Source organism: Sarcophilus harrisii, chromosome 2 (assembly GCF_902635505.1).
Source record: "Sarcophilus harrisii chromosome 2, mSarHar1.11, whole genome shotgun sequence".
Lineage (NCBI taxonomy): Eukaryota > Metazoa > Chordata > Mammalia > Dasyuromorphia > Dasyuridae > Sarcophilus > Sarcophilus harrisii.
Window position 1 is genome coordinate 624,188,201 of NC_045427.1, and position 15,916 is coordinate 624,204,116.

The window sequence follows — 15,916 nt, forward strand, 5'->3', positions numbered from 1 at the left end:
TTTTTGGGAAGGATGTTGATAAGTTAAAGCATATGCAGAAGAACACAGCCAGGATAGTGGTGATACATGAAAACATACCATATGATGACAAATTGAAGAAATTAGGAATACCTAACCTACAGAAAAGAAGATAGAGATGGAGCATGAGCACTGTTTTCAAATACCTGAAGAACTATCACATATAAATACTATATATGTGTATGTATATGTATGTCTGTGTGTGTATCTATCCATCTCCTTATTCTGCTTGTTTCCAGAGTAGAGAACTAGGCCCCTTGGATGGAATCTAGAGGGACAAAGTTTTGGCTTTATATAAGGAAGAACTTTTTAATAGTCATACAAAAGTGAAATGAAAATATGGGTTTGCTATCACTGGAGGCCTTCAGATGGATACACAGGAATTGTATTGGGTATTTGGTCAGAGGCCTTGGTTGTAACTCTTTGATACTGTGAAAAACTCAGAAGATATCCATAGCTTATGTGAGATAAGTATAGAAGTCATCACTAGATACAGGATGGTAATAGCTATTCAAATGTTTTGGCATATTGGTCTTTAAAGACCACCAGCTTTAATAGTATTTCACACACAAAAAAGATAGTGTAGGAGTGGAAGCTATAGTAGAAAAAGACTTCAGCATGTAATGAACTTCTTGGCCAGATATGGGATGAGAGTAATGATTTCAGTTCAATTTAGTGTTTTTAAAATGTGGAATATTTGCTAGGCCCTCCACTAAAGTCCTACTCCAATTTCTTATCCTGTCATGGAAACAACCTTGAATTTTCAAAAGCAACTGGAGTTTAAGCTCCAGCAGATACTACCAACAATTTTTTTATGAGTAGGAAGTAGATAATGCCTATATGTCTAAGGACCAGCTGCCTAAATTTGGAGAGGCTCATTTCCCAATGGATAATATGACATATTTTAGCTGCGACAATTCTCAAAGATCATCTAGGTCCTAGAGAGGCTGAAATATGCTACCATAGAATACATAACCCACTCACATTGACAAAATAAAAAACTTTGAAGTACATAGAGGTACTGGATATTCACTCTGCTGTTGCCAGGTTTACTATGTGGATGACTAATGAGCTGAAATAGAATGAAATTTATAAAGCTGAAAGATTTATAGAACTTAGGGGTCATCTAATCCATTTAACCCCTTTATTTTATGGCAGAGATGAATGGCTGATGGATTTGAATTTAAGTTCTCTCAAGTCAAATCCAATATTTTTACCACTGCTTGTTTCAGTTTAATTTTCCCTATTACTAATTATTTTGGTCTCTTCTAGCATTCATGTTTATACTCATTTTTTCTTTTCCATTTCCAATCTCAAGGACAAAGCATTCAGCTGCACTGTTCCCTAGAGAAGTGGTGTCAAACTGCAATACAGTAATTTATTCCACATCATGACTTATCCCATTATGGTTTCAATATAATGTGGTCAGCATGAAAAATTAAATGGGAATTTTGAAAGAGTTTTGCAGAAGCCACAGAAATCACATGAAGGCCAACAGACAACACAGAATTCGTTTAGAAACTTAGAAGTGCATAAAATATATGAATAGTATTGTATGATATCGATATATTTTATCTTTTAATAACATAATAATTCAGATTTCTCTGGTACAAAGGGATGGTCAAAAAAGTTTATATGTATTTTCCAGATCATTAGGGCACCATCCCCTTAATGTCCATGATGAAGGCATAGCTATGGAAACAAAAACCACTAAACCATGTATAAGGATCAATATGGGCTCATATTAACTTTTAAAACCACATGTTAAAATTATTTTTGTTCTGTTGTATTTTTTTGAATATTTTCCCATTACATTTAAATCTCTTGAACAGCACTCAAGAGTGTTGGTCAACCTGTTTCATGCTTCTGCCCTAGAGTATGCTCAGAAAAGGTGAGAAATTTTTGTGAGCATATCCCTTCTCCCAAATTCTTGATTGGACTCTTAGAAACACAAGCAACTTCATTTATTCTAATAACCCCAATTATAAATAATAAAAACTTTAGCTCTTGAAATGCCTGTATGGCAAGCTTGTTACAATTTTTGGAAGGGCTCGTTTTACATATGATCACACATCCCATAGAGGGAAAGTGACTTGCTTGCTGAAAATGATGAACATTTGTACTTGTGTGTGGGAGAGAGAAAAATCTGTTAATTTTCCATATTGACAATTTTTCCAGTTTAAAAAGCTTATAGATTGTCTCTGTCATAGATTGTTCATAGATTGTCCTTTTGTACACTACAGGGAGAAAAGATATTCTGTGAGGGAAAAGCCCTAAGTATTTAGAACATGCTCCTGGGAGGTTTAAAGTATGACTTCAAGAAGATTGGATAAATTAGAAAAGGCATCCCTAACTCCTAAAGATTCCTTTCAGCTTCCTATTCTATAAAAATCCTCTGATTTTTTCATGAATGTAGTGAAGCCCTTTATCTAGTCAGCTGTCAAGCTTAAGTCACCTGTATGATGAGTTGGTAGTCCATACCAGTGCATAGAAAGCTAGCCTCTGAGTCAGGAAAACCTTTCTTTGTCACATTCTGATTGTGTGACCCCTAAGCAAATCACAGCATCTCAGTTCCCCACTGTAACTCTCCCACAATTATGAATTGCAGAGCAGGTCTTGATCTGCTTTGCTAAAGGGAGTTTTCTCACTGAGAGTGAGAAAATAAAATAAAAATAATATAAATATAATAACATAAAATAAATAATACAAATAAAATTACACCCCCTCTCCAAAAAAAGACAGCATCTAGATTCTGAAAGGTAATAGTTGTATACTCTGCCTCAGTTTTATACCATGGAAGGAACTTTAGGGACCATTGAATTCAACCCCTCATTTGCAAACCCATTGGAGAAAGTCTATTGGAATTGGCCTGAATCACCTCATTGCTAAAAAGAGCCAAGTCCTTCAGAGTTGATCATCACATAATCTTGTTACCACTGTGTTCAATATTCTCTTGGTTCTGCTTACTTCCCTTAGCATTCCCTAAGTCACTCCAGGCCTCTTTGAAATCATTCCGTTGATCATTTATTATAGAATAGTAATATCCCATAATATTCATATACTATAACTTATTCAACCATTCCCCAACTGCTCAATGACTTGCCTTAACTAGTAAGTATCTGAAGTGATACTTGAACTGAGATCCTCCAGGATCTACATGCCTGGAGCACGTAGAGAGGAAGGTGATCAAGCCATAAAGAGACTAGAAAACAGGCCAAAAGATGACCAGTTAACATGAAGAAGAAAAGACAGGGGGCATGTGATAGCTAAGTCTTTGAAGATTTGCCATGCAGAACCCAGATTAGATACATTTTTTTTTAATCCTAGGGCAGAAAGAATAAGAAGAATTGCAGAGAAGCAGATTTCAGTTGGATATAAGAAAACTTTTTTGACAATTAGAGCTTTCTCAAAATGAAACAGCTGCCTATTGTTGAGTTCTCTCTTATTAGAGGCTTTTAAACACAAGTTTGGAAGATATTGTAGAGGAAAATCCTATTTGAATACCAGCTGGTAGATAAGCCAGCCATTCTGGGGGACCCTTTCAACTTTGAAGTTCTTTGGTTGGGTGGTAACTATATCAGGTACTGTTTATAAAGCTACCTCCATACTTGGTTTAATAGTCAGCTCCTGGATGGTTTGCTTTTTTCCCTATGAGGAAAGTCTTCATATTTGGATACTGTTATTTTGAGAATGACAAATTGAAGAGTGCCATGTGGGAGTGCCATAATGATTTGTTGCATTTAACTTTGTGTTCAATGGCATATGTGACTGCAGAATCTTAGCAGGGACCTAAGCAAACATTTAAACCAACTTCATCTCAATGATCATCCTTTTTTGTAATATCTATGGAAGGTGGCTGTTCAACTTCTCAATGAACACATCAGTGGGTCATAATAGTGGGTCATAATAGAAAGGTCACAATATAAGTCAAGAGCAGCAGAAACCTAGCCCAACCCCATCATTTTTACAGATAAGGGGCCAAGGCCCAGACAGGTTATAACTTACCTGAGGTCACATGGTTGGTAAATGACAGAACCAGAATTTAAATTCAAGTTTTCTGTATTTGAATCCATTATTCCTTTTTTTTTTTTTTTTTTTGTTAACTTGCTGTATACCTCTGGCTAAGTCATTGCATGGCTGTGGGCTTCTTTTTTCATCTGTGAAATAAGAGAATTGGATTGAATGATATTCTAGTTCCCTTTTGGGTCAGTGGTTCTGGAAAATTAGTGATAAGACATTTCCTACTTATTAAGGAAGCCCATTCCATTTTAAGACAATTGGTTATAATTGCTTCCCTTTATTAAGTTGGAATTTAGCTCCCTGTCATTCCCCCAAACTACAATGATTTTTTGTCTGTGTGAAATATGATCGTGCCCATGGGTACCTTACTGGTTGAATTTCAGAAACTGAGGTGACTGAGATTCTTGTCAGAATAGCCCCTTTTCTCCCTATTCTATAAAAGAGCTACTTCAAGGAATGGAAACAGAGAAGATGCCCATCAGTTGGAGAAAGGTTATTTAAAAGTGGTACATTGGATAATACTGAACCATAACAAGAAAATTTGAATAGGAAAAAATCAGAAAAATGTAAAAAGACTTATATGAATTGATGCAGTAAAGAAAGCAGAACCAGGAAAACACTATATAGTGACTATAATAATGGAAATGGAAAGTGCAAGAAAATAGTTGCAATTATGACTTAGCTTTGTCACCCAGAAGAGTTGAGAAAGTCCACCCCTGTTATAGAAATCGAAAACTAGGGTAGGAATATTGCATATATTGTCAACCATAGTTGATGTGTTGGTTAGTTCTGTTGAATTGTTTTTTTATTTCTTAAAGAAAATTTTAAAAATAAATATAGTCCTTAAAACTAAGGACTCTCATCCCAACTCACACTCAAAGTGATGGCAAGTCCCCCAAGAGCAAAGCTGCATTTCTTCTAAAGAGTTCTTCCTCCCTCCTTCCCTTTCTCTCTTCCTTCCTTCCTTCCTTCCTTCCTTCCTTCCTTCCTTCCTTCCTTCCTTCCTTCCTTTCTTTTTCGTTCTTTCTGGCTGAGACAGGTGGGGTTAAGTGACTTGCCTAAGGTCACACAGTTAGGAAGTGTTAAGTGTTTGAGGCCAGATTTGTATTCGGGTTCTCCTGACTTAAAGGCTGGTGCTCTATCTACTGTACCAACTATTTGCCCCTAGAATTTTTTTTTAATAATAGCTTTTTATTTTCAAAATATATTTAAAGACAGTTTTCACATTCATTCTTGTAAAACCTTGTGTTCCAAATTTTTTTCCCTCCTGCAATCTAATATAAATTAAACACATGCAATTCTTTTATATATATTTTCACATTTATTATGCTGCTCAAGAGAAATCAGATCAAAAAGAGGAAAAATGAGAAAAAAAGAAAAAAAAAGAAAGCAAACAGCAATAAAAAAGGGAAAATACTATGTTGTGATCTATACTCAGTCCCCACAGTCTTCTCTGGGTGCAGATGGCTTTCTCCATCACAAGTCTAATTGTGGCCTGAATTGGCCTGAATCACCTGTTTGTTGAAAAGAGCCACATCCATGACTACCACTGTGTTCAAAGTTTTCTTGGTTCTACTCACTTCCCTTAGCATCAGTTTATGTAAGTTTCTCCAGGCCTCTCTGAAATCATCCTGCTGATTGTTTATTATAGAATAATAATATCCCATAACATTCATATACCATAACTTATTCAGCTGTGAGTATCTCCTCAGTTTCCAGTTACTTGTCACCACAAAAAGAGCTGCTACAAACATTTTTGCACATGTGGATCCTTTTCCTTTTTTTATGATCTCTTTGGGATACTCAGTAGAGACACTGCTGAATTCTTCTTCAGCATTTTAAGGGTATCCTCAAAATATTAGGGATATTTTTAATACTATTGGCTCAGGCCCCATTCCAATATATTCTCCCCACTCTTAGCCACCAGTTCCCCAATTTTATTTAACTAATTATCATCAATTAGTTCTTACAAAGAAATATCTCCTGAGAAGAGTAGATTCAGACAGCTTAGTTTTTACAGACATTTCACCCCACCAAGGTCACTTCCAGATTTAGCATAGCTGGTGGATGAATCACTGGTGTTGTTTCTTGTTTGCTTTTGATTTATGCTAGGTCAAGCAGGTCACTTGGAACTTTGCTCTTCATTGTCTAATTTTCAGCAAATCCCAGCATAGATTCCAGCTCTGGCCATTTTAAGCTGTTCACTATTCCAACCTTTTGCAGCTCACAAGGTTATATCCTTATCCCATACTCTTATGCAAATACAAAGGGGAAAAGAACAGAGGGACAAGCCACATGTTAGCTTCAGTTGGGGAAAACCTGATCTCTCTCTGCACCCAGAAGCTTACAGCATACTCTCGTACTCAAAAAGCAGCCAGATAGGGAAGAGCCATTGCCAGAGGTAGCTCTGTTCATCTGGCTAATGAAGTTCTTATTTAATAGCCAATCAACAATCCATCTTTTCACCACATAGTAAGCATCTGCATCTGCTCTGAGGTGGGGAACAAGGTCCAACATCACCCCAAATCATACCTTTTCAGAAGTAGTTTTCTCAGCCTGTTCTATGCTGGCAGTAGGCAGGGGTCACTGAATGCTCTGAGAATAAAGGCCAGTCTCCCTGTGCAACAAGAGAACTGTTTAGTTCTGCACACATATATTGTATCTAAGATATACTGTAACCTATTGAACATGTATAGGACTGCTTGCCTGGGGGAGGGAGTGGAGGGAGGGAGGGGAAGCTGTATGTGCTTGCCCTGGTAGTGATCAGGGGAGAAAGAGGAAGAATGGAGAAGGGAGGGAGGAAGAAGAATGGAGGAGAGGGAGGAAAAGTCTCATTTTTATAAAGGTAGCTCCTTCATAAAGCATCTATCTCCCTATGTCTCAGTCAACTAGTTATCTGGGAATGGGGGTATTGCCAGACTCTGAAACCCAATCACTACAGCATTTGTGGACATGTTCTCATTCCCTGGGGAGGCATCCCTCAGGTCACATCAGAAAGAGTGTGAACCCATCAAATTGATCAGGGATTCCCCCATTCTTACAAAGCCATATCTCAGATTGCTCCTTTCATGCTCTTACATTCTAATCACACTTGGGCTGCAGTAAAAGAGGAATAATTTGTCATCCTGGAAAATTGCACCAGCCTTGATACTCAGGCTACATCAGAACCCTCTTTCCTTCTGATTGGAAGGCTGGAAAGAGAGCAAAACGCTTTCCCAAAGCTTCCATTTAAGGATGGCTCCCAGGCTAGCCATCTCTATATCCTACCAACTTCACTCCTTTGGACTATATTCAATCACATCCCTCTGTCAGGTCAATTCTCTCCTGCACTCTTCCCTCCTCTCCCCTGTCCCTTTTCAGCTTCCTTTTATGTGTCATCTTTCCCCTTTAGATTATTAGCTTCTTCAGAAAACTGGGGTTTTGGAAAACTTTACATCTAAGGGTTCTGATAAAGGCTTCATTTCAAAAATATATAAAGAATTGAGCCAAATTTATAAGAATACAAGCTATTCTCCAATTGATAAATGGTCAAAGGATATGAACAGACAATTTTCAGGTGAAATTAAAGCCATTTCCAGTCATATGAAAAAATTATCTAAATCACTATTGATTAGAGAAATGCAAATTAAGGCAACTCTGAAATACCAATTCACCCCTGTCAGATTGGCAGGAAAAGATAATGATAAATGCTGAAGGAGATATGGGAAAACTGGGACACCAAAACAATGTTGGTAGAGTTGAGAACTGATCCATCCATTCTGGAGAGCAATTTGGAACTATACCCAAAGGGCTATCAAACTGCACATACCTTTTGATCCAGCAATGTCTCTTCTGGGCCTGTATCCCAAAGATCCTAAAAAAGGGAAAGGGACCCATATGTGCAAAAATGTTTATAGCAGCCCTTTTTATAGTGGCAAGGAATTGGAAACTGAATGAATGACCATCAGTTGGGGAATGGCTGAATATGTTATAGTATATGAATATTATGGAATATTATTGTTCTATAAGAAACGATCAGCAGGATGATTTCAGAAAGCCCTAAAGAGACTTACACGGACTGATGCTGAGTGAAACGAGCAGGACCAAGAGATCATTATATACTTCAACAACAATACTATATGATGATCAGTTCTGATGGATGTGGCTCCTTTCATCAATGAGGTGATTCAGGGCAATTCCAATAGTCTTGTGATGGAAAGAGCTATTGAGATCTGTGGGAACTGAGTGTGGATCACAACATAGTATTTTCACCTTTTTTGTTATATGCTTGCTTTTTATTTTCTTTCTCACTTTTTTACTTTTTGATCTGATTTTTCTTGTGCAGCATGACAATTGTGGAAATATGTATAGAAGAAGTGCACATGGTTAACATATATTGGATTACTAGCTGTCTAGGGGAAGGGAGGGAAAGGGAGGGAGAAAAAATTTGGAACACAAGGTTCTTCAAGGATGAATATTGAAAACTATTTATACATATATTTTGAAAATAAAGAGCTATTATTTTAAAAAAGATTATTAGCTTCTGGAGAGCAGAGACTTTCTTTCTTCTATTTGAATCCCTAGTTCTGAGCATAGTGCCTGGGAGGTACTCAATTAAAGCTTATTGTCTGAATGACAGGTCAGACCAGATCTAGAGCATGATGTTCAGTTCTCACCCTCAGAGCTTAAGAAGGACACTGGTAAGCTGCAGAACATTTTGAAGACAGCAATCAGGATGATAAAGGGTTTTGAGATTGTGTCACATGAAGATAGATTGAAGGAACTGAGGAAGTTTAGACTGGAGAAGAGATGACTTCCCTAATGGGATCTGTCAATCAGTCAGTCAATAAACCTTTATTAACGGCCTCCTATTAGCCAGGCACTATGTATGCTAAGAGTTAAAGAAAGAAAGAAAAGAAAAGAACTCATGATCTATGGGGGTGAGAGCACAAAAGCAACTATGTACATTCTTTAGAGAGGAAAAACAGGAAATAATTAAAAGAGGGAAGGCACTAGAATTTAGAGAGGTTGGGAAAGTTTTCCTGTAGAATGTGGAATTTTAGTTGAGACTTGGTGAAAGTTAGAGAAGCCATTAGGTAGAGATAAGAAAGGAGCATATTCCAGGCATGAGGGACAGCAGAGAAAATGCTTAGAGCCAAGATATAGAGAGCATTAATTATGGAACAGCCGGTAGTCTGACAGTGAGGTGTAAAAAGAGTGGAGAGGTAGGAGGTGCTGGGTTATGAAGGGCTTTGAATACCAAATAGAGGATTTTATATTTGCTCCTGTCTGTTCTAGGAAAGCCACATGATCAGAATGTACTTTAGGAAAATCACTTTGTCAACTAAATGGAGGATGGATTGGAGTGGTAAAAGATTTGAGGCAGACAAACATCCCAAGAGGCTGTTGTAACAGTCCAGACATGAGGTGATGAGGGTCTATACCAGAATGGTGACAGTGTCAGAGCAGGGGAGGGAGGAATCTAGAATGACTTCTGAGTTTTAAGCCTGAGGGACTGAGAGGATGACGTTTCCCTCTGCAGTAATAGGAAAGGAGTCTGTATCCTAAAGAGAGTATAAAGGAAGGGAAAGGACCCACATGTGCAAAAATGTTTGTAGTAGCCCTTTTTATGGTGACGAAAAATTGGAAAATGAATAGATGTCCATCAATTGGGGAATGACTGAATAAGCTATGATGTGAAAATAATGGAATATTCTTGTTTTATAAGAAATGATGAACAGGCTGATTTCAGAAAAGTCTGGAAAGACTTCCATGAACTAACTGATCCTGACTGAAGCAAATAGAAGCAGGAAAACATCGTACACAGCAGTAGCAAGATTGTGTGATGACCAACTATGATAGACTTCAGCAATTCATTGATCCAAAGCATTTCCAATAAACTTTGTATAGCAAATGGCATCTTCATCCAGAGAGAACTATGAAGACTGAATTTAGATAAAAGCCAATTGTTTTTACCTTTTTTCTTCTGTTTTGTTTTCTTTCTCTTGGTTTTTTCCTTTTGTTCTGTTTTTTTCTCTCCCAACATGACTCATATGGAAATATGTAAAAAAAAAAAAAAAAAGAATGTACATAAATAACCTAAATAAATAAAATCATAATAGGAAAGATAGGAGAAGCAGGTATGGGGAACATCCTGCATGTGGGCCTTATTTGGTCTGACCCTCCAAAGGCCAATGAAAAGTGATAATGAACTGAAAGCTAGGTAGGACAGCCTCTCACTAACTACTTGAGTTTTTAAGTTGATAATTTTGTATGGGTTATAAATGTTATAAATATCCAAATGGTCCTTGGCCAAAAAAAAGGTTTCCCACCACTGGTTTGGGGGAAAGATAATAAGTTTGGTTTTGAATGTGCTGAGTTTAAGACTCCCCCCATTTGAGAAACTTCCACCATCTGTTATGTGTACCTGAAATCTAGGGTCAGATAGGAAGAAGAGCAAGAACTTCCTCTGAACAAAACTGTGATTTCTATCTCCTGCTCTAAACATTCCCTGAGGGAAAACTGCTGGTCTGGCCCAGCACAAGACAACTTCCACCTTCTGTTGCCAGACTGATCTCCCATCTGTGGTTCAGAGAGTGTCTGGTGCAAAAAGAAGCAACCTTAGCTTTGATCTCAGGTCTTCTGTCTCCTGCCTTTGGAAGGAAGTTGAGTAGTGAAATGGGGCTTCCCATCTGACTATGTGACCATGGGCTGTCTTTTTGGTGCTATATTCATTTCCAGACCAATTTTTATTCTCTTTTGAGGAGTGTTGCTTTCCATTCAATGATGAATATTCTCACACCTGCTCATACCCTCCATTTCCCAGTGATTCTGAATTATTATTGTCCAAACTCCATTTCCCATCTCCCACATACTGATTTCTTTACTCTTATTCCTTCCAATTCTCCCATCCCTATGTCTCAAGCAAACCCCTTCCATTATGCCTTCTAGAATGCCTGTGGTAGGCAACATATATCATTTCAACCTAAAGCTTTTTCTCTCTCACTCTTTCCATCTTCTAGCAATTACTGAAATTTGGTTCCTCACAGCCTCTTCAGCCATCCTTTCCATTGGCTTCATCTTCACTCAGTTCCCTTGGCCCCTTGCTCCCTCTCCAATTCGACTTTCAGGTTTTTTCTCTATCTTCTCCTTTGAGCTCCAAACTATTCATATCTCCTATCCAATCAAAATCCCAGCAGCTGTTGTCTACTGTGTCTACAAATTATCCAGATCATTTCCATCCCTTCCTCCATAAAGCTGATACCTAACTTACCATTTTTCCTCCCTGACTCCTGCCCTAATGTTGGGGAATTTAAAACACACCTTTTCTCTCCTTCAGATAATAGCCCGACCACATAGTTCCTCAACTTACGGCCTTTCACGACCCTCTAGCTTGTCCTTGCCATGCAAAAAGATGGTTATGCACTTGATCCATCCACAAATGCCATCATCCACAAATATATCACTGCCATATTCAAAAATTCCCCAATTCCCTTATCTGAATCATAATGCCCTCTCTTATCAAACCCAATTCTTCCTCCATATTTCAACCTCCAATCTCTTGACCCCTCAGTTCTCTCTTAAACCATCTCTCCTGCATTAGATAGGTTCCTTTTTTCTCCAGTTTGATCCGTTAGTGAACCAGTTCAACTCTGCATTATCTTCTCTTGAGGCTCTGGTTCTTTCATTATTACATTATTTCAATTACATCCTGCCAAGCCTCAACCTTGAACAACTGGTATTCTCTCCTTCTTCGGCCTCTTTTTGTATCTCCAACATTTAGCACAGTGTCTTAGTGCTAATAAATGTTTCTAGACCACCTGATTGAATGATTCTATAGGGACATGATAGCGGTCTTTTAAGTATTTGAAAAATTGACTTATGGGAGACATTTTAGATTTTAATAAGGGAGGGGATTAGAACAAATGGCTTCTGGTTCTGCATGTCTAGGTCTATGGTCTAGAAGTTGCTTTTTTTTGGCTTCAGAGGGCAGAATCAGGATCAATGGATGAAAGTTGCAAAGAGACTAATTAAGGCAAACATTGGAAGGAAAAATTTCCAAACAGTGAGATTTCTTCTTCATGTAAATTACTTCTTAGAAATCACATACTTTGTTTTGAAACTTTGCTTTTTAAATAATATTTTATTTTTTCAAATTACATATGAAAACAATTTTAACATTCATTTTATGAGTTCTAACTTTTTTCTCCTTCCCTCTCCTCTCCCCTCTTCTTCCCAAAATGATGTTTTGTAATTTTCTAATACAGTTATTATTCAGTTCTGTGCTTATAATCATACAGAGGCAGGTAACACTGTAGATAAGACTCTGCACCTGGAGGCAAGAAGCCCTATGCCTCAGACATTTACTTTGTGACCATTGGCAAATTATTTAAATATGTGTGCCTCAACTTCATCTGTGAAATGGAGATGATAATAGTACCTATCTCACTAGTTCCATGAAGATCAATTTTTTTTCAAATGAAATTTTGTAAAGTGTTTTTACAAACTTTCAAATACTATATACATGCCAGATACTTTATTATTATTATTATATGTATCTGTGTTAAATCTATGCAATAGGATCTAAGCTCCTTGAAGGCAGGGACCAAGTCTAAAATAAACTTTATATTTCTTCCAATACTTAACATGATTTTCTTCACAGAGGATGTTTAATAAAAGCTTATTTATTCTGTTAATTGAGGAAAGGATATTCATCTTGTAAATGTGAATGAAATCCTTTAATTTTCTCAATATCTGATTTGTATCATATAGGGTTATATAAACATCTTACAGATTTTTTTCTTTCCCTCTTCCTTCTTTACCACAGAACAATTTAGAATAATGAATGCCCACTTGAAGGCATGCTATGAATTCCCGAGCACTGCTGGAAACAGCTCTTCCTTTGGACCAATCTGGCAATTAGTAGAGACAGTTTATAGCCTTGGGTGACTTGAATAATTATAGCTCACATTTATGTAGCCCTTTAAGTTTGCAAAGCACTTTCTATACATTATCTCAGTCGATCCTCAGAACAATTCTGTCAGGCAGGTGCTATTATGATCTCCATCTCACAGTCCAGGAAACTGAGGCTTGTATTGGAAAAAATTATCCCTGGGGGAGTGTAGTTTATATAGTGGGTAGAGCACCAGCCCTGAGTCAGGAGGACCTGAGTTCAAAAACCAATGCAGGTCAACAACTTATTATTTACAGAAAAAGTAAAGAAAAGAACTTGTTTGGTGTCACATGATCAGGGTTTGGCAGATTTGAACTTGAGCCCATGTTTCCCTGACCCCAATGTCTGACTGAACTAAATGGTTTCTTGCCAGAAAGGGGGGGGAATATATATATATATATAGGGGTACATATATATCTAGGGATATATATATATATATCCCTAGAAGCACACAGTTGGAAAGTATGTGAGGTGAGATTCAAAACCAGGTCTTCCTGATTCCTAAATCCAGCTCTGCTTTTATCCACTTGGCTAAATTACATGCTAGGACTTAAGAATATTAACTCAGGGGCAGCAAGAATATTTTTGCTGGCTCCTAAATAAATAGGGAGATTTCCCAGAGGAAGAAGATAGCCCTCTTGGGTGTTATAGGAGCAAATGGACATCAAGACCTTTGCTCATCACATCAGAAACAGGAGTTTATTCAAGGACTTTCCTTTCCTATAACAAGACAGAGAAGAGGAACCCCGTTCCTAGGCAAACTATTTTCAGTTTTGTGGCCAAGAGGAAGAGGGGAGCAGTGATGAAAGAACCTCACCTCAGGAAGAGGAAGTTCTTGGTCTCATACCACATCACTGGAGATATGACTAACTATATCTCCTGCCAGACTTGCTAGATGACTCCTAATGACAAAGAAAGGTGTTGCCTCAACAGAAAAGGCTTTCTGGCTTCAACTGATCAGAAGACAGCTGTAGAGTTGGTGAATGAGGGAACCCCAGGTGGGGCTACATCCTGGGACCCAAGAGCTGGAGCTTTCCTCACCCAAGATCTAACCAAAAGGAATGGCTAGAGAAACTTTTGGGGAACAGTGGGGTACTTCAAGAAATCTAGGAGCTTCTGGGCAACAAATGACCACAAGAAATCAGAACGGTGAAGCCATTTTTGGACATTTGCAGAAGAATTTGCATCTACATAGCTATCAATTGCTAAGAATCTGTATGGATTGCTGGCAGAGAGTTATTTCACCATCTAGACTGTCTTCCCAGTGACGAGGAACTGGGCTCAGTCATGAAGGATCTGAAATGCAGAGAATTCTCCCACTGAATTTGCAAGACACATCATCCTTGCTCATATCCTCTCTTAAATGGTTCCTTTTTCTGGGCTGTTTAAGCAGCATAGGGGCCAGACCCTCAAAGATGAGAGCTGATAACCCTTCCTAGGGGAACATCAATTAAGTCAACATACAGACACCAAGGAATGGGGATGGGTGAGTAGGTGAGAGCTAAGCCTCTGCAAGCTTCTTGGAATCCATTTCTTCATTCATACATAGCATTGTATCCTTATAAGGACAGACTGATCTGACCAGGGTAGGTTAGCATGAAATGCAGTTCAAATCTAACTTAACCACCGGCTTCTCCCCTACTAAGGATTCATCTCAGAAGTAGGAACTGGATTGAGTTTCTCCACCCTTGTGCTCATTGGAGGGTTTCTGCATTGTCATAAGATCATAGCTTTTAGAGAGGGAAGGGAGCTTGGAAGCCATCTAGCACAAATCCCCTCATTTTTCAGAAGATGAAGTGAGGTTCAGAGTGGGGAACCCTGCCCAAAATCACAAAAGTAGTAGGTGGCAAAAGTAGCATTTGAATCCATTTCTTTTCTGATTCAAAACCAGAATTGTTTATATCACTTTCTCATGTTGATTCCCAAGTATTCTATTTTGTTTGGAATGATTCTTTTTTGTTTTCTTAGTTCTTTGAATAACATTGACCTTTCTTATTGTGTCAGGGGGCAAACTCTATGGAGTAAGGGTTTAGGCTCAAAAGGGATAGACACATGTCCCTGAGTTCCCATGATGGAAATGGGCATGGGAGGGAGAAATAGAGCTAAGCCTGTGATTAGTTCATAGGACTCTTCATCACTGACTGACAGACAGCTGAGTAGGGAGAGCTGCTCCCTCAGCAGGCTCATAAAGAAAAGCAGATTCTAGGACTTCTCTCTCCTTTCTGGTCTGTTGAGTGTGTTAGGATTCAGAAAGTTCTTCCGTTGAACCTCAGGAAGTGGGAAGAGCAATATTTCCTCCTCCTCCCTCCAGCTAGGAAGATGAGCTCATGACAGCAACTGACATATGTTTGCCCAGGTGAACCTGGGAGTGGAACTCAAGCATTTCACTGCCAGCCTCACCTGTTCACTGGCTGCCTCACCTACTTGTGCTTTCTTTTCTTGAGCACAGGTGATTGAACAGCAATCCTGAGAGAAGGGTCTTTCAAACCTGCTGGGAGACATTCCCTAATTGTTGAGATTTGTAACCATGGAACATTGCTAAGAGAACAAAAGATGAGTCTTTATGCTGAAGGGTGGCTTGGGATCTTTACAATCCAAAACAGTTTTCCAATTTTGGACCCAATTCAGTGTCCACCAGCAGTATCTTTCGCAAGAACAGAAAGTGATGTTCTAACTCAATGAATCAGGCCTTCTAATTAAATGTTGTAGCCTGAACAATAGGCATATTTATTGATTTCATTTGTTCTGTATAGATTGCTAAATTGACCTCTTTTTGAGTCAATAAGTCAATAAACATTTATTAAACTCCTTCCAGAGTATCAGCGAGTCTTTCTTTAATGGGGATTAATGAATGTCCAGGGCCCTAATAGGAGCAACCAGAATATCTCAGTCTAGATAGTAAAAATCTCTTTTATTCGGCTTTGCTGTGTATTGGATTGTTCCTTG